The sequence below is a fragment of the Ambystoma mexicanum genome, chromosome 8 (genome assembly GCF_040938575.1).
Source record: "Ambystoma mexicanum isolate Mex_15411 chromosome 8, UKY_AmexF1_1, whole genome shotgun sequence".
Lineage (NCBI taxonomy): Eukaryota > Metazoa > Chordata > Amphibia > Caudata > Ambystomatidae > Ambystoma > Ambystoma mexicanum.
In genome coordinates this window covers 1,197,879,914-1,197,906,097 of record NC_090929.1, presented here as the reverse complement: position 1 = coordinate 1,197,906,097, position 26,184 = coordinate 1,197,879,914, and the positions used below count along the sequence as shown (strand labels likewise).

The window sequence follows — 26,184 nt, the reverse complement described above, 5'->3', positions numbered from 1 at the left end:
ATTGTTTTGTGGCAGCCTGTGCATAGTGTCATAGCGAGCATTGTGAAAAGTCACCTTTGTGGGGTATACCAAATTGCAGTGAGCCTTCAATAAATCAGAAAAGTGGTGCTGCCATCCGGTAAATGCCAAGCTTATCCAGAAAATACTTGTGGAATAGATGTTAATGGCACCTCACAGGTGCCGTATTTTAACTCTCTTTCTTATATGCAAAGGTTGGGCTCTGCAAAAAGAAAGCCCTCTCAGTGCCTGCCTTGCATTACCAATGGTCACTAGGGTGGTTATAAGGCTGTAAATCAGGGACATGCAAAAGTCGAGGTTTACCACAATCTGGTGCATTTAGGAAAAGTGTTGGTCCTTCAAGGAACAACGCTTTTCTAATTCCACCATTAGGAATCCCGTGGTTAATCAATGAGACAGAATTACAATACCAGTAATCGATTTTGGCAGTAATTTGGCAGATTTACCGCTGAATTAACACCAAACTCAGAATGAGATAGTGAGTGTGATGAGTCGACGAGCTAGTAAGAAGTCGCGTCAGACCTCTCCAGAGAAGGCGCGACCGGCGGGAGGCAGGGACTACCTGCAAAGCACAATTCTGAGCACAGGGAGCGGGAAAGATGTCACAAGAGCCCCTGCGGTCCTCCTGACACCAGTCCAACACCTGACTGCAGCTGGTATAGCTCCACATACTGCATCCCCCCATATATATGATTACTTACCCGCACAATGGACAGTAAAAGCCAGTAAGCTGTTAATGTGCAAGTTGGCAAAAAGCCCCTATTCAAGTAATCAATGTGTGCATGGTCTGTGAGTGGGCCACAACAGAGTGTTTCATTCTAACCCCCGACAACAGGTTCTCTACGGTTTGGTTCCAAACTGTTTTATCTTGAGCTCGGACTACCCTGCATCTGTACACCAAGTTCTGAGGCGGCCCCTAACTCTACCATCTGCTGTGTCTGACTGCAGGACAGTATCACGGGCTAGCTGAATCACCAGTAAAATGGAAGAAAGCACCCTTTTCCTCTATGTGGCTTCATTTGCAATCAGCTAGTGTGAAATTGATGAGGAGAGGACAGGTGCTGTTTCTCCAGCGGTTCTGCCATGGCACAAGGGAAAGCGTAGGTCTCCTAAGCCATAGCCCTGGCTTTACATTTCTTCCTCCACGAAGCTAGCATAATACATGGGAGTCCTGCGCCTCTAGTAAGATGGCGCTAGGGTAAATAGTAATAAGTAAACATTCTAGTTGCAGGTCGATATGGGGTCTCTAAATATTTCTGAAGATGTTCAACTCTACGTAACGGGTTTGATTTTGACCCAGGGGTCGCTTTTCAATTTGTGAAATGTGTTTAGTAACCCAAGTGAAAAGAGGTGGTGAGCTCAGGATAGCTTTCAAAGGCCAAGTGTCCACATAACACAAAAGACCACTGGGACAAAACTACAATGATTCTTGGCCAGCTCAACAGAGAGACAACGGACGGAGCAAGCGTGCAGCCACCATCACCTCCCTGGACTCCTTGAGGGGTGGGGAGAGGCTCGCCCTTGTGACCTTTAGCTCCCTGGGCCCCTTCGTTACTCTGTTCAGTCACCACTCTTTGGATGATGGCCGAGACGCTCTGCACTGGAACCACGAGCATGCAACCTTTGCTTTGGTATGAGAATGCCAGCATCCTGTCCAGTAGAGATGCACTGTGTTTGCGTTTTGCAATGTTTGGTAATGCAATGGGCATGACATTTTATCATTTCCTGTCGGCACTCGAGCCAGCAGTGCCCTTCTTTTCTTCAATTGCTAGCCAAATATGTGGGACTACAACTTCCGTCAGCCCTTGCTAGGATATTAGTATTAAATAAGGAGTGCTGATGGTAGTGTGAAATAGCTCATGACCCGCATGTTACATGTATTTGCATGTGTTCAGTAATTTTCAATGTTCTCGGTCTGTAACCATTAGCAACCTGGGCAAGCTCAGAGGGAATTTGGTAAAGGACCTTTTACTTCACTAGATTTGGCCATTAACACAACCATACGTATAGTAGAGCAGAGCTGGTTGGAACCCGGTTCCATGCATCACCCTTGGTACATACAGTAAACCAGTGCATGACTATTGCACCATCTAAAGAGAAACAGTATACATGCACTGTCTCAGCACGGTTGCAACGTTGTACTTTTCCACATATGAAATGCTGTTCTGCCTACGGTGCAGGATTGTCATACCTGCTGATTGTGCACACCACTCAATGTTACCTGTACAACTCATCCGGGGACATGTGTTAATCCTCTTTACCTTGAATGGGCAAGCACCAATCGGCCCATGAGAATTCCTGGTTATTAGTGACTCACTTATTCCGCTACTGTGCACAGGCAGTGCTGAGACAGCGCATGTACAGTGTTTCTCTGCAGATCAGTATTAGAGAGGGCCAACAGTGCGGGTGGGTGCTTAAGTGGGGGACAGCTAGTGGCAGTGTGAGTCTGAGAGTGGACAGTACAATAGTCATGCACAAGCAAGTGGAAGATTGAGCACAGCATGGCACATCACTATGGGCAGGTAGTATCTTAGGGTGGAATTAAGTTCCAGGGCAGTATATAGTGTGGCATGTTGATTAGGCGTAAGGCTTGCACATAGACAGTGCTGTTTGCATCTAGCACCATACCATGGAGAGATGTACCATTAGTTTTATTTTAGGGGAGTCAACGATGGAGGAAAAAGAAATGCTTTGAGATGCAAGATATCATAATGCAACAACGTTTCAAGGCATGATGCCCGAGACTAAACACTGCAATGACAAGTTCTATAGAAAGGAAACATTATGTGTATACCATTGCTTTTTAAGAATAAATGCGTTCATTGCAATACAAAGACTATAAAACAAAAAGGTAAGAAACATATTTTCCTAATTATTCCCACCCTCTAATCATGTATTGATTTCCCTTTCTGTAGTCACTGTTGCAATGAAGCTTATGAATATTTAAAATACCTTAAGTGCCAAGGACGAGGTACCTCGTCCTTGGGATTACCTCCCCAGTGCCAAGGACGAGATAGCTCGTCCTTGGCACTTAAGGGGTTAATGAAGGAGAAATGCTAGAAGGCTTTGCATGGTGAAATACCAAAATCACCAACCCATGGCAGTTAATTAATGTATCTAAACTACTGCTAGCTATGTAAATTGTTTCTTCAATGTAGTAAAAAGTGAAAAGTTCTTCATACACCATTGTACATGCTGGAGTGCAGAATTAAAGCTTTGCCCAGTGAATCAATTATCTAGAAATTACTATAATAATACAAACAAATGTAATACACCAAAGATAATGTTTGTTGACTGTGCCCTACTCTAAGGTCTCCTGCACCGCAAACACCCTTGAGTATTGTCTATCCTCCATGGTGTTGACGTTGGGATCAACTTGCCAGTCTGCTCCTGATTTGAGATGTGGAGACATGGAGCTGATGCATCCTTTAGTTTAAACTTTAACATGCGTGCTGTGCTGCAGGACTCTTCTCGCTTCTCGGGTTCTCCTACTTTCCCCTTCCAGGTCCGTGATGGAAGAGCAAGCACAGGTGAAAATACACCACAGCAAGCTTGTCCCTCCTCTGTCCAGCATGCAGAGAAGCTTTACAGCAGGGTTCCAGCGGTCAGCAGACCAGTGTGGGGGAGCAATCCACGTGCAGGTACGTAAGCCTTCGGCCATTGTACAAACGCACAAAGCTTCAGAGGTGAAGAGAGCAGTGAGCAGGGAACAAATGTAAGAGGGGGCAACCTGCTAAAGAGCAAACATTTGAGAAAATACTTTTAGGTGTGAGGGAGAAGAGTGTCAATAGGCAACACCCCTCCAACGTATTTAGGAATTCAAACAAACACTTATATGTTCATATATAAGAAGGTATCTCTCTTGACTCTGTTGGGGTGGTGAGTAAAGTTCCCAATGGGAAAGAGGGGTTCATGTTGCACGCACCATAATGGTGACTGAGGGAACAGTGAACTTAGCACGATGCTGCAATTTTACATGTATCTAGTGTAGTTAATGAGAAGGGGATATGTTTTAATTTTAGTGTTTGCTTGTGTTTAAATTGATACATTTAAATGTGCACACGTGCAGCAAAATAAATGTCAATACCACTGATTAAATATAAATGCAATATCGGTATGGTGTGCCACAAAGTGCCTAGAAACCGGGCAATAAGAAGCTTCATAATGTGCATTAGAGAAAGGGATTTGTTATGAAGAAGCTACTGGGAAGAGGACGCAGTGTAGGGTGTCCTGACCCACGTTTAAGCTATCCTGCTACAACATTTGGTGCTGTGGGCTTAGGAAATTCAAGATGGCGGAAAACCCACATGTGCGCCGAAATCCAGGAAAGCTGCGCAGTTGTGCGCACACCAAAATGGTTACCTAACTTGCCACCCACCAGGGTAAAGAAAGGTCTTTGTTAACAAAATCCACTTTTACTGATGTCAAAAAGTTGCTGAAATCGTGACTCATTGGACCACTTTAAAGATTCAACCCTTTTTGTGGGGTTCCACATAACCATCTTACTGTAAGGAGCCCCATCAAAACAATGTTAAGCAAGGATTTACTACCATGTAAGAACCATTCCTGTTTAGAATGCATTAATCCAAGAAAATCCCAAAAATGGGTGCAGTACCAGTACTCACCACTATCCAAAAGCCGGCGTTTTAAAACCCACTGTGTGTTTTTCTGAAGGCAAGCAAAATGCCTATTTCAAACCTTGCAACATGTGCAAAATATTCACTGAACACCAGCAGACATTTGGCAGAATGGAGTTTTGTGTGCCTACAAAATCTGGGAAATGAAGAGCCCAAAAACAATGCTTATAACAAAAATGCTATGGAGTCAGCAGCTTAAGCCTAACTGCAACTGGATCTAAAACCACCAAAATCGAAAATGTTAAATTAAATGAGTGACCTATGTTTGGTGTCACCTGCCTTTGTAACTGTTGAAATGTCATAGTTTTGCACTTAGAATCAGCATTCTAGCTGCATGTGTAAAATTACAAGTTATTTTAAAAGCAACAAAAAGTTAGCTGAAGGTCTGGCTTAAGGAACTTGATTTTGCCTAGCAACGGATCCCATCAGGAGTGAAACTTGAGTCACAACTATGTTCCCAGGCCAATGTTCCTTTTGCTGCCCACAATAAGGATATGCCATCTATCTGATAATTGAATTTCCTGTGCTCTGCCAGAGAGTGAACAAAGCCCTCTCCACTCAGGCAAAGGTTTTTATTACAGACGTCGTAAAAAGTGGCTTCCTCCTGGAGAAGCTGGGAGGGGCACTGCCTGTGAGAAGCAAGCTGGCTTGGCAGAAACTGGAAAGACTGGTTTCTGTACCATGTGACCTGAAAAGACACACCCCTGCAGCAAGGATATGGTTTTATAAAAAGGGGGATAATTCATAGTGCGGACATGTGAAAATTTTATAAATGATACCATAATTCTTGTGATTTTTCTGCCCACAGTTTAAGACGTGGTAGGAACCGGTGGTATGTTCAGGGGGGTTTTAGCGGAAAAGTGGATATTACTCTAAATGTGTGCATGTTAAAAATCTGAAACTTCATCAGTTAATGTCCCTACCCCCTGCACACATGTATGTAAAGTTGGGTCCATGTCGGAAATTGAAAAAGCAGTTAAAAAGTCAATTATGTACACTCTTTGAATGCAAGCTCCGAGAATGAGCAGATTTGGACATAGACATGGCTAAATTCAGCCACACCATGTATATGTAATTTCAAACAACTGTGTAACTCTGAAGTATGGATTTTGATCATATATATATTTGGGTGCACAGATGATAAGGGAGGTTGTTTCAAGAGATCATAAAATGACATCAATCTGACTCACAGTTCAGTTTGCCAATCAAGCGGAGGAATGGAAGCCTGACCAATGACGAATGAGAGGGGCAAGTCTAGTGATGCAACACACACACCCATTCTCAAGAAACAGATAAAAGCAGAGAGTCAGGACACATAGAGACATTCAATTTCATCTGCCGCTGGAAGCCCTGCCGGAAAAATCCATACTTACCTCCATCAAACTCCAGAAAGCCAAACTAGAGACTTCAATCTATCCAGAGCAGAGGCCAGACCAGAGAGAAAGCAGTGCTGTGCCTAGCCGAGACCAGACCAGGCGCTGTGAGCAGAATCCGGAAAGACCTGACCAGACTGAAGATCGTGACCAAGTCGCTTTCCTGTTCAAAATCTCTTGTGAGTACTTAGCAAAACTCAGAACACATCTCTTAGTTTAAATTCATCTAATTCAATCTATTTAACCTAAGTAGAACTGCCTCCTATCTGTCACCTGTCATTTCTAGTAAAATTTGTCATTTTGAAAAAGTGTGCGTTTAAAATTTACAAAACCAAAAACGACCTTTACTAAATTACTCATATCTCCGCAACCGTTTGGGCTAGAGACTTGCAATAACTTTCATTTGGAAGCTGAGATCCCAGGCTTTCCTAGGACCCCAAAACGGTAGAGATAGTCCTTGCGGTTCCTTTGTAATAGCGCTCGGCGCATCCGCGAATTTTGCCGCGATTTGCAATTTCTTCACATGTAAAAAACTGCTGCTGCCTGATTTCATTTGCCAGAAATTCGTTTAACCTGCTAACTATCCCTGCATCATTGCTAGTGTGAGCCTGGACTAATATTAACTAGATACCACTCATCCTGAACCTCTAAAAGGGAATCAAGAGCGTTTCCAGCATATTTCTCATTCATTGCTAGCACCTATCAAAGCATTTGCCTGTGTTTTCAAACTTCTGTTTAAGCTTGCTGGATTGAACTGAATTACAGTTGATTGCATTTCTGAGAACTGTGTGTTTTCCTTCCATTTCCTTGCCTTGCATCAAGGGGGGGAGGGGAGTAGCCAGAGAAAAGTGATTACATTGTTTGGTTGAAATCATATTGCGTATTTTCTGTACTGCATTCATTGAATATTGCATCCACCTGAGCCTACATAAAGCATCCTCTACCACATTATACTTTTGTTCCTATTTACCAGTGTGCTACCTTATCCATTTCATGTCAACTCATTAGTGATTAAAGAAGTGTGCTAGTGCCAGATTCTCCGTTGTTAATATTTACCATATCAGATTAAGTGTGATATTCAATTATTAATTTATTAAAAAGTGTGATATATATTTTAATTTATCAAATAAACCTTTTAAACTTGCAAAACAGAATTACTTCTTGGCTCAGTGGGGTCAGGGGGATTCCAAGAGAGGGGTGTTATACAAGGGTAGTCATCCAGAACGCATGAACTGGACCTAAAGATATATCAATAAGGGTTTTCATTCAGTATTCTAGACTAGGCGTTAACTTGGCTGTAGTGCTGAATTGAATCCTCTTACAAAGTGGGGGCTCGAGCCGAGACGTTGGGTTAGATTTACCAGTTGTGCAGCTTAATACAGTGTGCTAACTGACGGGATACATACACCCGGTCGGATCACCACGCTGCATTACGCTGTGAAGCATTCCTCAAAAGGGACACTCCAAGAAAAGTTCTGTTCTGCAAAAATAAAATACTAACTTCTGTAAGTCAGGACAGAGACCAATCTCTAGAATGACGACCTTAGTAGACATGAAAATAGCCAGAGAGCACCTCTTGCATAAGCTATTTGTGAGAGGTGAATGGACCGAACAGGGCCAGGATGTGTGGTTGCAGGCCATCACACAACAGGTCACTGAAACAGGGTCAGATATATATAGAGATCAGGGTCCCTTACATGTGGCCCTGAGTGAACTATATATGGCTCCTAAAGCCAAAGAGGAACACAATAAGATCGCCAGGATAGCAGCATACCTGTACCTATATATGGGAGACATGCAGGATAGATGTGCTGAAAGCCAAAATCTGGCAAATAGGCAACAGATGGCATTACAGAAGGTCCAATCTGATCTGGACTCTTCTGAGCAGAGGCTGCAGAGGAGCCAGGAGTCAGAAAATGACAGCAGACTGTACATTACTAAAATAAAGGAGGATATGGATGTGCTGCAAAAGGAAAAGTCAGAACAGGATACTAGATTTCTGGCCCTGCAGAAGGAGCACCAAGACAGTTTGGACTCCTTACTGCAGAGCCAGAAAAAGCTGGAGCAACAGATCAATTTCAACAGGGCATGCACAGAGCAGGTAGCCACCCTGCAAATCCAACTAGACAGAGAGAAAGAGGAGAGCAATAAACTGATCCTGAAAGACCTGGATACCCAGGCAGAGTTTGATCAGGAGCGCCAGAAAGCTGGTGCCTTCCAAAGGCAAAGGGACGACCTGGCGGCACAAATGCAGGCTCTTAGTCAGGAAAGAGACGCCTTAGGCCAGGAAGTCTGCCATTTAAAAAGGAAAATGGAAGAAAATCACCTGGCCCACCAGGGACTGGGTGACCTCCAAAAAGAAAACCAGAACTTGCTAGAGCACACCAGGAGGGTGGAGGATGCTCTAGCAAGAAAGGAGCAGGCCAATAGGGACACAGCTCAGGAGGTAACCCTCCTGCAGCAAAGACTGGCCCAGTTCTCCAGGACCAACCAGGAAGCACAGAGGGAAAATGAGGCCCTCTGTCAACACAATGATAGGCTCCAACAGCAGGTAGCGATGCAGGAGAGACTGATAGAGTCGAGTAAGGCCTTAACTGAGGAACTGAAGGCACAAATGCAGGCTCTTGCATTGCAACAGGGAGCAGGGGCGGATAGAGATGAGGTTCGCTGGGAAATGGAAACTCCGGAGCATAACCTCAGGAGCCCTAGTACCAGAGGCCCTCATACCTCTCAGTCCCTGGACTCTGCCACCCCCATGTCCCCTGGCGCACATGAGCACAGGGCCACAGGGATGGCAGATTACTATCCAGCCAGAAGCATGGGGCTCATAGGCCAGTACCATCCAGGAATGGAGGGGTGGGCATCCGGGTATGGGCACCCAAGTACAATACAGTTCAGTGGGGAACCCCAGGAGAGTAGGCCCATTAAGGGCATCCTGAAAACCTCTGCCCAGTTAGGTCAGTGGAGGGGGTACCCATCAAATCCTGACAGCAAGGAGGAATCTGAAGACTCCTCTGAACTGCGCAGGACACAGGAGACCAGGTCCCCACATTCTGCCAGCCATTCCCAGGCTCGCAGAATCCGGGAAAACCTGGAAGAACAGACGGGAACCTCTGGGAGCAGTGCCTCTGAGTCCGACGAAGAATGGACAAGGGTTACCCGAACCAAAAAGGCCAATAAGGCAAAAAGGGCCTTGCTCAAGGACCCCTTAAAGCAGATTAAGGCGATCAGGAGCGTCATCACGCCTTACCATAAGAACGCTAAGTATTCTGTTTGGGAGCACTTAGAGTTGTTTGAACAAATGATGGAGACTTTCCATTTGAAGGACAGCCAAAGCTGCATTCAATATGTAAAGTGGACCTTCTCCCCGGAATACTCCAGTTTCTTTGCGGGGCTGGAGGACCAAAATCATTTAAGATGGTCCACCTATAAGGCGGCCATCCTGAAACATTTTTCTGTTCACAGAAATCCTCAAGAGGCTCGCAAGGCAGCCTACAATTTGCAATGTGGGGAGGATCAGGCCCCACAAGAATTTGTGCAGGAGTTAAAGCGGGCTTTTGCACAGACCACAAGAAGGGTGCGCACGGATAGCCGTGAATTTATAAACACGTTTTTCCATGCCTTGCCCAAATATATCATGACCCAGCTCGTGAGGGATTTTCACGAGAAAAGATCTTTAGACTGGGTCATTGAACAGGCTACCCGCATCTATGAGGTGCAGAAGCCCATAGAAAATAAAAGCAATGCCCAGAAAAACCCCAAAGCCAACAGCACCCCTGCTGCTGCCAAGGTGGCAGAGGTAAAGATCACCCCCGTTTTGGATTTGGAGATGGGGGGGCCTAAAAACCTACCTGCACCTAATAATGCTAGGCCCAGAAGGTCCTCGGGCCAGTCACAGACAGGGAGCCAGGGAGGCAGCCCCACAAATGGGGTCCCTCGCTCTCCTGACTATGTAAGTCCTCGCTACAAAGGTAACAGACCCATCCTGGGTTATGTGTGGACTCCTCCAGCCCAAGGGGGGGGATCCAGCCAAGCACCTAACCCAGGGAACTTCCCTCCAAACTTCCCACCGGAGGGCAGAAATTTACCAAACCCTGGGCAGAACTTTTTCCCCAGATATCCACCCGACTTTCAGCCCCAAAATCATCCATCCTTCTTTCCTCAATTCCCTGAGCCCAGACCACTGAATCCGGGAGAGGGGAGGCCAAGGGTGGAGGGGTACCAAAATCTTCCCAACCAGGGGTACTACCAGAGGAGGGACAGCTACCCTTCCCGGGATCAGCCCAGGGGAGAAAACAGGGCCCCGTATCAGCCTGAGCGGGTTTCCCAGTTAGAGCGCCAGGTTCAAAACATGGCGCGGGATATGGGTCATATACTGAGGGCACAGCAGAACCCTCAGATCAGCATGCCGGCGCAGAACGCACCCAACTCTGGACCTGGTGCTCCAGAACAATGACGGGGGCAGCACCCCGATAAATCACCGGTTCCCAGGGAGGAGGCACAAAGGGAAGGGGGGTGTAAAGCCTTGGAGGAAGCTTCCTTCCTCACTTGTAAACAGCCCCTGGAAACCCAGGAACCGGAAACAAAATCTCTTGCCCCTGAAAGTCTGCCTCCTAAGGAGCAGAGGGGGGGTAGGAGAAACAAAAGACCCAAACATACTCAGTTTGAGGAGGAGGTACAGATCTTCCAATTTGAGGGAGAGGGATCCTCAGAGGATCCTGGGAAAAGGATCTTCTCCTTCAGAGAGGGGGGAACTCCTCCCAAAGAAAAATGGGTCCCTAGGGATGCAAATCCAGACTGGGGAGATGTGGAGACTGAGCTACCGCCGCCCACCATCTCATCCCAGAACCAACAGCAAGAAAATCCCCTGGTTCAAACCCATCCTGGCGACTGCCTCCAAAAAGGGGGGGGCGGCCCAGAAACGGAGCCAGGGGAACCCACAATGGCTCTGATCTCCAGTTGCAAATTTTTTCTTTCAGATTCCCAAGACTCTCCACAGAATTCTGCCCAAATCTCCTCGCTAGCGCTGTCCAAAACCAGAAAATTAGCCCACCAGTTGTCCAAAAATGTACATTATCTGTGCCCCCTTGAGGAGAAGGAGGGAAGATATTATGCCCCGGTACAAGTACAGGGGCAGGGTACAATCTCAGCACTGGTGGACACTGGATCTCAAGCTACCCTTCTGTCCAGAAGGGCCTTTGACGAACTGAATGCAGGAAGGGGAGAGAATTACCAAATTCCTCTCACCTCTCTTCCTGGACAACTGCAGAACTTTGACGGGAAGGAAATTCCCGTCGAGGGGACGGCAGACTTGGACATTAAGATCGGGCGACATAAGTTGAAACACCCGGTCATAGTTGTGACCCCAGAGGGCACCCCTTGTTTACTAGGGAATGACCTCCTGAGAAGGTTGTCACCCCTAATAGATTGCGTAAACAAGGTCCTCTGGACTCAGACTAGCCGACCCATAAAATTAAAACAGAGTGTCAACCATGTTAGTTTAAACGGCACATGCCACATGGTTGAACAAAAATCTGACCAAGTAGAATTTCACTTCCAGAACAACCAAATTCCAGACGTGACGGTAATAGCAGTAGGACAACAGACTGGTGATGGGGGGTCCTCTCTATTTCTGAAAATCAACCTTCCTTCCAGTCTAAAGTGGTATTCCACGCTGGAAGGAAACACTCTGAAATTCTATACTAATCCACAATCAGAAACCCCCACTCCTATAGTCCAGAAAGATGTGAAATCAGCTCAAAGCCTGGCTGATATTCAGCAAATTGGAGAGCAGTTGTTCATCCCTGTTCAGTTAAATGATGGGAAGGACTCTGTTCTCGCTCGAGTGTGTGTGAACAACGGTAAGAGCTTCATCAGCGAAGCCATGTTCCGCCAACTCCCAAAAGATCCAGCCATTCCCACCTTCAAACTGATAGACAAATGGGAAATGGACCTGGAAGCACCTGACTCCAAACATCTCCTGCCAAGCAGGTGTATGCTCAAAATCTCCATTGGCAACAAGAGCATAGTGCATAATTGTTGGGTCGTGCGAGACGTCACTGCCGCCTTTTACTTAGGCAGTGACATTCTCAATCGCTTTGCCATTAGTTTGGACCTAATAAACTTCAAAGCTTGGTCCCGATTAGCGGATAATTCCATGGGCTTTGATGATCCAGAAAAAGCATTTAGGTCAGCTCAATTGCTACCTTATGCAGTCGAAATTCAGGTTAAAGAGGAAGTCACCATCCCAGAAAGGACCCGACAATTCTCCCTGGAAGTGAAAGTTAAAAGGGGACAAGAGTTGAAAAACCCTGATGCTTACATACATCTAAATGCTTCTCTCCAACAGCAAGGGTTGGGGGTAAACCCAACACCATTAGTCAACATAGAACATGACACCATTCCAATAGAGGTGGATAACAGCGACTTAAAGAGTATTACTCTAGCCGCAGGCACCATTATTGGAATGGCGGTTGATGACCGACATTTTTCCATCGACTTAGTAAATGAACTGTTAGGACCAATCCCCAAGGACTGTTTTGAGAGTGACAGTGAGGACAACACAACACCAGACAGGATTTTTACCCGGCATGGGGGGAACTTCCTGGTGTACACTTCCTGCCCCTATGGTAAGGAAGATGTGACTTGTGACTTCAGGAGGGATGAGGTGATTTTCCAGGTCCATGAGGGCTGCCTTTCCCACCTGAAGCCTCCGGTCCAAATCAGCACTCTAACCAGGGACTTCTCCACCCAGCTGGAGGAGGCCGCTGAAATAGCCAAACCAGAAGTCTTTCCAGGCTTCAGGCAGATGGTGGAAGAGAGAGTCAACCTAGCTGATCCCTGTGTGACTCTGGAACAAAAGCAAAAGTTGAAACAAGTTTTCTTGGATTTCCAAGATCTCTTTGCGGTAGACTCATATGACTGTGGTCGCACTGACATCCACACAACAACAATCCCCACGGACCCTGGCATGACTCCTGTGTTTGTGAAGCAATATCGCTTGCCTCTCGCATCAATGGAGTCCCTTACTGAAATAATTAAGAACCTTGAGTCCCGGGGAATAATCCGTCCAGTCCACAGCACCTTCAATAATCCGGTGCTGGGGATATTGAAGCCAAACGGCCAGTGGAGACTCTGCGCCGACCTCAGGGAGCTCAACAAACGGGTCCATACTTCCCGATGGCCTCTTCCCTACATTGACCAAGGGCTGGCCCAGATCCAGGGGTCACAGGTATTCACTGCAATAGACCTGACCAATGGATACTGGACCGTGCCTGTCAGTAGGGAGGACCAATACAAGCTGGCTTTTACCTTTGGGGGCCAGCAGTACACATGGACCCGGACTCCCTTCGGATACCTCAACTCCGGCAATGAATTCAACATTTTTCTACACAAGGCCATGCCTGACTTGGGTGCAAGGGGTAACTTGGCTTATGTAGATGATGTCCTCATCAAAAGTTCATCTGTGGAGGAACACATAGCGGAGATCCGTTATGTTCTGACACAGTTGAGGGCCGCCGGAGCAAAACTTTCCTTTCAGAAAGCACAGTGGTGTAGAACCCGTGTTAATTTCTTGGGGCATGAGATTACTCCTCAGGGTCTCTGTCCCCAGGAAAAGAAAGTGGAAGCACTTCAGAAACTGAAAGACCCCACAACTCTGCGGGAACTAAGGAGCCTCCTTGGACTGACTAATTACAGCAGAAAGTTCATTGAGGGCTACGCAGAGATCACCAGACCCCTGATTCATCTCCTGAAGGGGGGGGTCAAGTGGGAATGGGGTCCAGAACAAGCCGAGGCAGTAAAACAACTCAAAAGAAGCCTCTCACAAGCGCCTTGCCTAGCTTACCCTGTCAGAAACAAGGAGTTCTTCCTGGAGACGGGGTTCTCTAATACGTGCTTGACGGCAGTATTATATCAAAAGCATGACAAGGTCAATAAAGTAATCTCCTATGCGAGCAAAACTTTATCCTCTGTGGAGGAAAAATTCAACGACTGTGAGAAGGCACTCCTGGCAACGGTGTGGGCATTGAAGAATTACCGCCCGTTTATCCAGGGGGAACACATCATAGTGGAGACTCCACACCAGCCTCTGCAATATCTCCAAAGTGACAGAATCCGGGCCGGAAATGTGAGTAATTCCCGAATTACTTCCTGGATTCTGTCAATGCAAGGCTTTCCTGTGGAGGTCAGATATGGCCAAAACAAGAAGAGTCCCCTCGCGCAAGGTCTGGCTGACTTGCATGATTGTGCCAGAGAAAACTGTCTCGAGGACGAAAGTCTAAAAATAAAGGACAACATGGAGGCATACCTTAATTCCCCCCACAAAGTCTTTGAAGAAGACAAGTGTGAGGGAATGCCCACTGTGTATGTGGATGGATGCTCTTACCATGTCGACAACAACGGGGAGAAAGAACTGGTGGCCGGCGTAGGGAATGCATGGGTGAATGAGTCCCCAGAACCCTCCGCTGGATACAAAATTGGTCCCCGAAGTAGTCAGGTGGCAGAATTGATGGCTGTGCATCAGGCCATCCTCACTGCTGTCCAGCATCAACTCCACGAACTGGTCATAATCACAGATTCGGATTATGTACGGAACGGGTTCGTGGAGCACCTGGTTAATTGGAAGACCAGAGGCATGGTATGTGCTAACAACAAACCCTTGAAACATGGGAAGTTGATCCAAAACATTGATGATCTGGTCACCTCGAATGGGATGACCATCTATTGGAAGAAGATCAAGGGTCATTCCAAAGTAGAGGGACCAGACAAAACTGGAAATGACTTAGCTGATCAGCTGGCCAAAACCGGGGCCATCCAAGGGGATCTAATTGAGATTGAGTCCCTGTTGGGGGAAATCCAGGTCACTGCCATCACTAGGTCCCAGACAAATGCTCACAACGACCTCTCAATTGCACAATGGAGTAAGGAGACCCCTGATGCTGATTTGATTACTGCTCAGAAGGGGGATCCAATAATTGGTAAATTTTACCAGCACCTTGAGGACCCTGAGAACTTTCCCCTGACGGATACCGATTACATTGGGAAAGAGGACCTAAGAGTGTTGATGAAATGTCCCAAAATGTTCCGGATCCAAGACGGTTTGTTGGTAAGGAAATCCAAAGCTGGCCACGATCAGTGGGTGGTTCCTACCTCATTCCGAAGCCTGATGTTAAGTCACGCCCATGATGCGGCCACTGCCGGTCATAGGGGGTTTCACACAACATTGGAAATCTTAAGAGAGGTTGCATACTGGCCACACATGGGGCAGGACCTCGACCAGTACCTGAAGGGTTGCCTTGTGTGTGCACAATTTCAGCCATCATCCCTCACACACCGGGCGCCTTTACAAAAGAGGGGAATGACACTGCCATGGTCAGATTTACAAATCGACTTTGTAGGCCCTGTGATTCGCTCGGCTAGGGGGAATAAGTACATGTTGACCGTGACATGCTTGTTTACCAAGTGGGTGGAATGTCTCCCAGCCCCAAATTGCAAGGCAGAAACTGCAGCGGCCTTGATGATTAACCACATCTTTTCCCGTTTTGGTCTACCTCAAAGGATTGAGTCAGACAGAGGTAGCCACTTCACCAGTGAAGTAATGACAAAGATGTGGGAGATACTGGGGGTCAAGAGAAAGCTGCATATTGCTTATAGACCAGCTTCTTCTGGGGCAGTAGAGAGATATAACCGGACAATTGTGAGCATATTAAAGAAGTTTGTGGCAGATTCTGGGCCAAGTTGGGATATCCGATTACCTCTGGTCCTAATGGCCATCAGATCTACCCCTTCATCTGCAACCAAAATGTCACCATTTGAGTTGATGACTGGGCGCAAGATGGTGCTTCCTCAGCATTTGCTCTATAGGACCCAAGAGCAGACACTGATAAATGCCTCCACTACTCATGAGTATGTAGAGAATTTAAGGAAACACCTCCAACATGCTTTTGCTTATGCTCAGCGGAATCTAGAAAGATCGACTGATAGCATGAAGACCCATTATGACCTGAAAACTTCCAGGAAGGAATATCAGGTGGGGGACCGGGTCTATCTATACAACTTCCAAAGGAACCAGGCCAAGCAGCGCAAATTTTTGCCTACATGGAAGGGACCCTTTGAGATCGTCGATAAGATCTCCCCTGTGGCCTACAAGATCCGCATCCCCAAAGGTGGTTCGGCAGAGGGGGAAGACAAGTGGGTCCACATAAACCAGTTGAAACGTTGCCATCCCAGGCACACTCTGCAACAACTGGAGGAATCCTCTGGAATCCTAGCGGGTACTGTATCAGACTAATTCAGTTCCAATCATAAAACCTACCACATCTAGTCTCTAAAATATTGTGATTTACATGAAACTGTCTCTAGTGATGCTGTTTTTTTTTTTTCAAAATAAGAATGTAATATTTCGTTACGATGAAATGCATATGCTGCCCCACTATCTCAACAGTGGTGGAAAAAAATCGTCTATGAGTAGATATTGCCGCTTTTGCTTTATCATCCTAGGAGAGATGAAACCATGAAGGATGACCAAGGAGGACGATCCGGAGACCGGGAGCAGAGACGCAACGGGCCCGGGGTACCGCCCAATCTTCCCATCAGGACCGGCGAGGAGAACTGATCGATCTGACCGGATGGAGAAGAAGATGCTGAACTGTGCCATCTACAGAAGAGGAAGAAGATTATGCGGACAGACCGGTGCGTGGGTCAAAACCCTTGGGCACGCGACTCCCCATCGACCCAAACTCAAAGTGCAGTCACGTGGGGGGGCTTGTAGGGTGTCCTGACCCACGTTTAAGCTATCCTGCTACAACATTTGGTGCTGTGGGCTTAGGAAATTCAAGATGGCGGAAAACCCACATGTGCGCCGAAATCCAGGAAAGCTGCGCAGTTGTGCGCACACCAAAATGGTTACCTAACTTGCCACCCACCAGGGTAAAGAAAGGTCTTTGTTAACAAAATCCACTTTTACTGATGTCAAAAAGTTGCTGAAATCGTGACTCATTGGACCACTTTAAAGATTCAACCCTTTTTGTGGGGTTCCACATAACCATCTTACTGTAAGGAGCCCCATCAAAACAATGTTAAGCAAGGATTTACTACCATGTAAGAACCATTCCTGTTTAGAATGCATTAATCCAAGAAAATCCCAAAAATGGGTGCAGTACCAGTACTCACCACTATCCAAAAGCCGGCGTTTTAAAACCCACTGTGTGTTTTTCTGAAGGCAAGCAAAATGCCTATTTCAAACCTTGCAACATGTGCAAAATATTCACTGAACACCAGCAGACATTTGGCAGAATGGAGTTTTGTGTGCCTACAAAATCTGGGAAATGAAGAGCCCAAAAACAATGCTTATAACAAAAATGCTATGGAGTCAGCAGCTTAAGCCTAACTGCAACTGGATCTAAAACCACCAAAATCGAAAATGTTAAATTAAATGAGTGACCTATGTTTGGTGTCACCTGCCTTTGTAACTGTTGAAATGTCATAGTTTTGCACTTAGAATCAGCATTCTAGCTGCATGTGTAAAATTACAAGTTATTTTAAAAGCAACAAAAAGTTAGCTGAAGGTCTGGCTTAAGGAACTTGATTTTGCCTAGCAACGGATCCCATCAGGAGTGAAACTTGAGTCACAACTATGTTCCCAGGCCAATGTTCCTTTTGCTGCCCACAATAAGGATATGCCATCTATCTGATAATTGAATTTCCTGTGCTCTGCCAGAGAGTGAACAAAGCCCTCTCCACTCAGGCAAAGGTTTTTATTACAGACGTCGTAAAAAGTGGCTTCCTCCTGGAGAAGCTGGGAGGGGCACTGCCTGTGAGAAGCAAGCTGGCTTGGCAGAAACTGGAAAGACTGGTTTCTGTACCATGTGACCTGAAAAGACACACCCCTGCAGCAAGGATATGGTTTTATAAAAAGGGGGATAATTCATAGTGCGGACATGTGAAAATTTTATAAATGATACCATAATTCTTGTGATTTTTCTGCCCAGAGTTTAAGACGTGGTAGGAACCGGTGGTATGTTCAGGGGGGTTTTAGCGGAAAAGTGGATATTACTCTAAATGTGTGCATGTTAAAAATCTGAAACTTCATCAGTTAATGTCCCTACCCCCTGCACACATGTATGTAAAGTTGGGTCCATGTCGGAAATTGAAAAAGCAGTTAAAAAGTCAATTATGTACACTCTTTGAATGCAAGCTCCGAGAATGAGCAGATTTGGACATAGACATGGCTAAATTCAGCCACACCATGTATATGTAATTTCAAACAACTGTGTAACTCTGAAGTATGGATTTTGATCATATATATATTTGGGTGCACAGATGATAAGGGAGGTTGTTTCAAGAGATCATAAAATGACATCAATCTGACTCACAGTTCAGTTTGCCAATCAAGCGGAGGAATGGAAGCCTGACCAATGACGAATGAGAGGGGCAAGTCTAGTGATGCAACACACACACCCATTCTCAAGAAACAGATAAAAGCAGAGAGTCAGGACACATAGAGACATTCAATTTCATCTGCCGCTGGAAGCCCTGCCGGAAAAATCCATACTTACCTCCATCAAACTCCAGAAAGCCAAACTAGAGACTTCAATCTATCCAGAGCAGAGGCCAGACCAGAGAGAAAGCAGTGCTGTGCCTAGCCGAGACCAGACCAGGCGCTGTGAGCAGAATCCGGAAAGACCTGACCAGACTGAAGATCGTGACCAAGTCGCTTTCCTGTTCAAAATCTCTTGTGAGTACTTAGCAAAACTCAGAACACATCTCTTAGTTTAAATTCATCTAATTCAATCTATTTAACCTAAGTAGAACTGCCTCCTATCTGTCACCTGTCATTTCTAGTAAAATTTGTCATTTTGAAAAAGTGTGCGTTTAAAATTTACAAAACCAAAAACGACCTTTACTAAATTACTCATATCTCCGCAACCGTTTGGGCTAGAGACTTGCAATAACTTTCATTTGGAAGCTGAGATCCCAGGCTTTCCTAGGACCCCAAAACGGTAGAGATAGTCCTTGCGGTTCCTTTGTAATAGCGCTCGGCGCATCCGCGAATTTTGCCGCGATTTGCAATTTCTTCACATGTAAAAAACTGCTGCTGCCTGATTTCATTTGCCAGAAATTCGTTTAACCTGCTAACTATCCCTGCATCATTGCTAGTGTGAGCCTGGACTAATATTAACTAGATACCACTCATCCTGAACCTCTAAAAGGGAATCAAGAGCGTTTCCAGCATATTTCTCATTCATTGCTAGCACCTATCAAAGCATTTGCCTGTGTTTTCAAACTTCTGTTTAAGCTTGCTGGATTGAACTGAATTACAGTTGATTGCATTTCTGAGAACTGTGTGTTTTCCTTCCATTTCCTTGCCTTGCATCAAGGGGGGGAGGGGAGTAGCCAGAGAAAAGTGATTACATTGTTTGGTTGAAATCATATTGCGTATTTTCTGTACTGCATTCATTGAATATTGCATCCACCTGAGCCTCCATAAAGCATCCTCTACCACATTATACTTTTGTTCCTATTTACCAGTGTGCTACCTTATCCATTTCATGTCAACTCATTAGTGATTAAAGAAGTGTGCTAGTGCCAGATTCTCCGTTGTTAATATTTACCATATCAGATTAAGTGTGATATTCAATTATTAATTTATTAAAAAGTGTGATATATATTTTAATTTATCAAATAAACCTTTTAAACTTGCAAAACAGAATTACTTCTTGGCTCAGTGGGGTCAGGGGGATTCCAAGAGAGGGGTGTTATACAAGGGTAGTCATCCAGAACGCATGAACTGGACCTAAAGATATATCAATAAGGGTTTTCATTCAGTATTCTAGACTAGGCGTTAACTTGGCTGTAGTGCTGAATTGAATCCTCTTACAGCAGTGGTTTTGAAAATATATGCACCGCCATTCATACATAGGGGTCTTGAGGGAAAATGTGGTTTGGGTACATGGGGAATGCAAATCAGTATGTTGTGCGCTTTTCATAGTTTTGCCAGGCCCTGCATCCAAGGATTGCGAGGTGAACTCTATGTGACTAGGGAAACTGGTTTTGCAGGTTTGGAGGACGAGGGAAGGCAAAGAGTAACCGCAACATTATCAGATGGTCAGTAACAACCATGCTGGGTTTTACGACTAGGCACTAATTCGGAAAGGAGATGCAGTCTTTCGAAGTACATGGCAGTCTGTTACTCATTGTTCAGTGTAGCCCGGCTGTCTGCTTTTGACCAAACAATAAACCTGGAGTGAAGGGACACCTAATGGCAGAGTTGACAAATACTTTATGGGTTTCGATTATTTTCTCAGGTTGTGTCCAGAGGCCATGTGTGTTGAATTGATAGTTGTTTAGATCATAGTGAAACAAGGAGACCAGCAAGTCTAGGCGGGTGAGATAGTTATTACCACTTCAAAGTAAAGTAAACTTGTTTATTCTCCACATATTGTTTGAAGTGTCCTTGCAAACCATGTGCATCACGTCTGGGGTTAGAAGGTTCCAGGCCAGCTGGAACTTGTAATGAATTATGTTTGTGTTTAATTAAATGTGTAAATATGTGATGATGTCATGACCCACCTTGGGCACATCCATATAAACGGGTGTACTGTAAATTTGAGCTGCTGATGGTAGTAGGATACATGTGACCAATGAGAATGTGGGAATTAGAGAAGATTGGATTTCCTTTGTATAGATTTCACCAATCATGTGTGGGGTGATGATTTGTAATAAATATGTGGGAGTGTTTTAACTGTTGCAAAATGCATATAATGTGAAGTGTTGGCGTGGTTCAGGGAAACTCAGGTTTATTTGATTCTACAGCGTCATCTGCTCCTCCCGGATGATTGTACAATAAACTTGCTTTATTTTGTGTGAAGGTGGTTAGAGGCCCATCCACACAACTCAATATTCAAGGAACTCTCCAAACCGGAAATTGGTTATACATTCAGATCCAGGACACTAGAACATATTCTTGACTCGAACACCCCAGCTGACCCACAGCTTACTATCATAGGGGAGAATGAACAATAGACAACCACCACAAAATAGGAGACACACAAATGGGATTATTGATACATAAACAACCCACCAGACTGTAAAGGAGCTGTTACATGTCTGTGCAGGAAATCATTACCCCTACCTCTTGTATGTTGGAAGCCTGCGATTGTGCCATTCTTGACACCGGCAGTTGTGACCATACCACAGCGAATATTCGAAAGAAGATACCCACTGAGAAAACCCTATCAAATGTTTTCCCAAAAAGATGATAATCTGAGGGAGGAACTCCGTGAGCGAATATGAAAACGAACAAGAAGAGGAGCTGGTGACATCACAAAAGATGAATGTGACACCCTGAAAAGACTGGTTCAAGAAAATATATGGACCTTATAGAAACTGATGACGAAGTTAGGAATCAAGTAAACTTTCATATACGAAGAGAAGAGTGCACGTGTGTGACTCACTGTCAAGGGTTTTGACCCATGTTGAATTATTAGACGGGGTAGATGTGGGGATGAGCTGTCGCCGCCCATCATTCTATCCCAGAACAAAACTAAATCAATAGACTGGGTGGATGTGGGGATGAGCTGTCGACGCCCATCATTCCATCCCAGAACCAGGAAAACCGCGCGGTTGTGCGCACACCAAAATGGTTGTCTGACCTGCCACCCACCAGTGCCAGCATGATGGACCGGAAGCGCCAGGGGTGAAAGGTGGTGTCAAAGGAAAAATAACAGTGTTGTTAGACCAAAAGTGCCTTAAAAACACCTTTGTTTTCCTGAATGCAAGCTCAAAGTGCCTATTTCGAACATTGCAGGATATTCAAAAATCTTACTGAACACCAGCAGACATCTGGCAGAATGAAGTGTTGTGTGCATACAAAATCTGGGAAGATGAAGAGCCCAAAACAATGTTTATAACAAAACTGGCTGAGCTGTGGATGTCAGCAGCTTATTTGAAATTGGATTTAAAACCACTAAAATCGAAATGTTTAAATTAAATGAGTGACCTACTTTTGAGTGTCACATAGTTTGCAACTGTTAAATGTCATGGTTTTGAACTTAGAATCAGCATTCTAGCTGCATGTGTAAAAATTGTAAGTTTGATTTAAACTGGGAACAAACAGGACATTTAGCTGAAGCTTGGCTTAAAGAAATTGAATTCTGCCTGACAACTACCCCCGACAGGAGTTTAACTGGCTCAACAACTCTTCCCAGGCCTGGCTGCATCCTGCTGCCCCCACCAAAAGGAGATCACACCTCTCTGATTGAATTAAGGGAGGGGTACCTGCAGACTGCAGGAAATTGAACAAAGCCCTGTCCTGGACTCAGGCAAATGTTATATTGGGGGCGTTGTAAATGGCTTCCTCTTGGGAGAAACTGGGAGGGGCAGTGCCTCTGCTAGCAAGCTGAGCTTGGGGGAAGTGGATAAACCAGTTATTCCACCATGTGATGTGGGAAGCCACACCCCTTTGGGCCAGAGCATAATTTTAAAAAAAGATGGATAATTCCTAGTACGGACTTGTCAGAATTATATAAGTAATATCATTATTCTTGTGATTTTTCTGTGCATGTTTTAAGAGGTGTTAGGACCCTGTGGTGTATTCTGGGGGGTTGCTAGCAGAAAATAGGGTCTTACTCCAAATGTGTGCATGTTACAAATCTGACACTTCATCAATTAATGTCCATACTCCTTGTGCACATTTGTGTAATTTTTGGTAAATGTCCGATATTGGTAAACCGACCAAAAAGCGCAAAATGTTGTCATTTCTGAATCCCAGCTTGCAGGAATATGGGGCTTGAACAGAGACCTGTCTTAATTCATCTGTAATATGTACATGTAATGTCAACCACGTGTGTATCTGGGAAATATGTATTTGAATCAAATATAGATTTGTGGGCAAATTGACCAGGGGAGGATCCTCTGACCCATAAACAGACCTTATCATGATGACAATCCATTTCCCTCCCCCAATCATGGGAGAGGGGAGAATTGGGCCAATGCCAAGTGCAGAGGGGCAGGCTCAGTTATGCCACGCACACACCCACTTTCTAAATACATAAAAGCAGACAGTGCAGGACAGGTAGGGACATTCACTTTCCACTTTCTTGCAGGACGCTTTGCCGGGAGACTCCAGACTTCAAATCCATCAACCTCCAGAGACCAGAGATCCAGAGAGACCAGAGAGACCAGAGATCCAGAGAGACCAGAACTGTGCAGTGCTGAGAGCAGAACCAGAGACCAGACCGCTGTGAAGAACCCCTAGCAGAAGTCCAGCCAATCCTGACCCGATCAGTGACAAAGCCATTCCTGTCCAAAAGATAGTGTGAGTACTCTAGGACTGTGCCAGACTAATCTCTTAGTTTAAAATAATCTAATTAAAACTATTTTAACCTATTTAGAACTACCTCATAGGAATCGTGTGTGTCATTCTGTCCTTTTTAAAGCTGAAAACTGTCACCTGTCATTTTGAACTTTTAAATTTCAAATCCGAAAAACTACCTTCACAAAATCGTCCGTATCTCCGGAACCGTTTGTGCTAGGAGCGAGTTTTAACTGTCATCTTAAAGCTAAGATTCTAAGCTTTCCAACGAACCTAGAACCTACTCCTTATAGTGCCTCCGTAATTACGCTTGACGCGCACGACTAATTTGCCGCGATTTTACATTTTGCACAATTTCAGCCACGTGTAAAAATCAGCAGCTCCTTGCTTTCCTTTGCTAAAATTCGTTTTAACCTGCTAGTTACTCATAGAGCATTGCTAAAGTGAGCCTGAACTAATATAAACTAGATATCACCCACCCTGAACCTCTAGAGGGAATTAAAAGCATTTTTAGCACATTTCTCACTTCATTGTCATCACATTCAAAGCATTTTGGGCCTGTGTTTCAAACTTCTACCTGTTTTCCTCTAAGCTTGCTGGGGGGAACTGAATTTCGTATTGTGTTTGATTGCATTCCTTAGAACTGTGTGCTCTTCTTTCCATCTCCTTATATTGCATAAAGGGGGGAGTGAATTGTCAAGGAAAAGTGATTACATTGTCTTTTGTTGAAGCCATATCAAGTTATTTTCTGTACTGCATTTCATTCATCATTGCATTTCCTTGAACCATATAAAGCATTCTTTCCCACCTTATTCTTCTGTTCCTATTCATAAGTAACCAAGAACTGTGCTACTGCAGGATTACCTCTTGCTGATTACTGCTCATATGCACAAGTGTACTATCCATTATCAATTTATTTATAGAAGTGTGATATATATATATATTGTTTAATTTTTCAAATAAAGCTTTTACATTTGCAAAACAAATCTACTTCTTGGCTCAGTGGGGTCAGGGGGATTCTAAGAGAGGGGTGTTATACAAGGGTTCATCATCCAGATTATAAATTGCCATAAAAAAATATAAATAAGGGCTTCCCTTGGGCATCCCAGACAAGGCACTGACTTAGTGGGATTGCTTGATTGGAGTCACTTACAGCACTGCAGAAAATGCAAGCTGTTCAGTAACTGTACAGATGCAGCAATGCAAATAGATGAAGTAATCTTAGAAGCTGGCTATATGTAGTGAATAAACTGTAGACAGAGCCGCCATTGTATAGAAACTGGACATCAGTGTCATGAATTTAGTAAGCTCAGACCCATGGAGAGGAAAGGCAGAGAACGGTATTTCAGCAAGAATTAGTTGAGATTGTGGATACAAATGACAAGGTTATCACAGAGCCGGTTGAGCAGGATGGCGTGGTTGACAGTTTTGAAAGCAGAAGAGAGATCGAGAAGGATGAGGACAGAAGGATGGGTGGTGTCAAGGTTTTAGAGCAGGTCTTCACGGATGTTCAGAAGAGCAGTTTCCGTGCTTTGGGACGCTCTAAAGCCAGACTGATGTTCATGGAGACAAACAAAAGATTCAGTGTGAAGGTTAATCTGGGCGATGGCCAGCTTTCCCAAGGGTTTGCCCACAAAAGGAGTAATGAAGATCGGGCATTAGTTAGCTGGACAGGGGGGGTTGGCTGAAGGTTTCTTAAGAAGAGGGTGCACAAAGGAGTTCTTCAGCGGGGAAGGGAAGGTTCCAGTGGTGAAAGAATGGTTGTAGAAGATGGCCAAGGCTGGCGCGAGGGTGTCAAAATGGTTTTGAATGAACAGGGAAGAACCTGTTTTGATGAGACTTTCATAGATCCGACTTGTCTAGAAACTTTTGTCAATGGTGAAGAAAGGAAAGGAAGAGAAGGGAGGAGAAGTAGTTCACACAATCTCTGCACATGGGCCAAGCCTTGCCTCTTTACTAAACAAATCTTCAATTGTTCTCCGATATTGGGAAGACAGTTTGGCAGATGCAGTGTTTGACAGATTGGTGTCCAGACTTCTGTTGTCACCAGGCTCTGCCGATGACAGGAATTGGGGATGCCATGATTGCTCTTTCGCTTTCGTGAGTGCTTTTACTTATACATTAGATATCAAAGGAAGTCAAAGGATGGTACTTCCTGAAGAAGAAGAATTTTGGCACTGTATGTCTAGCCACAGCTCTTGTACAGAACACGGCGTACTCACACCTTCCTAGTGATTATGATCCCTTACTGGCATGGTCTACATTCGTCCATGGCACTATGCTCATGGTGCTCCTCACCAAACCAGGCTCCTTAATGGTGCTTGTGCGCCGGTCCAATGTGTCCCCAAAACAACAAACAGCAGTCAGGGGAAGGTTCCACGCAAAATGAACTTGTCCATGGCACACTGCTCACCTCACTTAAATGATAATTGCATTCCCCATTTTCTTACTGGAAACGTGATACCTTCTATATGTGGGCAAACCTGCAGCCTGCAAGGAATCGACCATGCCTTGTGCTTGATGTCCTTATGTCGCTGCAGCCGTGTTCACTATTGTGGGACTAGCATCTCGATGTAGCAGCCGCCATCTTAGGTTGGGCACCACCGATTGTGTTCATAATTCAGTCACTATATAGCAGTGGGCTCATCTTGGCTGCCATAGGCAACCTGGAAGGAGAGGAACCAGTCCAGAGTGGTTTCCTAACAGCTACACTTGTTCAATGAGAACACTAGAATGAACGTCTCTAGTGTGCAGTAGATTACTGCTCCACCAAAATAACTGCTCCACCAGACGGACATTTGTAGTCATAATACAATTGCTCAATTCTACCTGGAGTTAATGC

At 45.0% G+C, this 26,184-nt stretch overlaps 1 protein-coding gene across 1 annotated transcript in view; it reads right to left on the bottom strand.

Moving 5' to 3' along the window:
• ASAH2 (N-acylsphingosine amidohydrolase 2) overlaps window positions 1-26,184 on the bottom strand; it is a 475,375-nt gene that overhangs the window by 338,299 nt on the left and 110,892 nt on the right. The window lies entirely within an intron of this gene.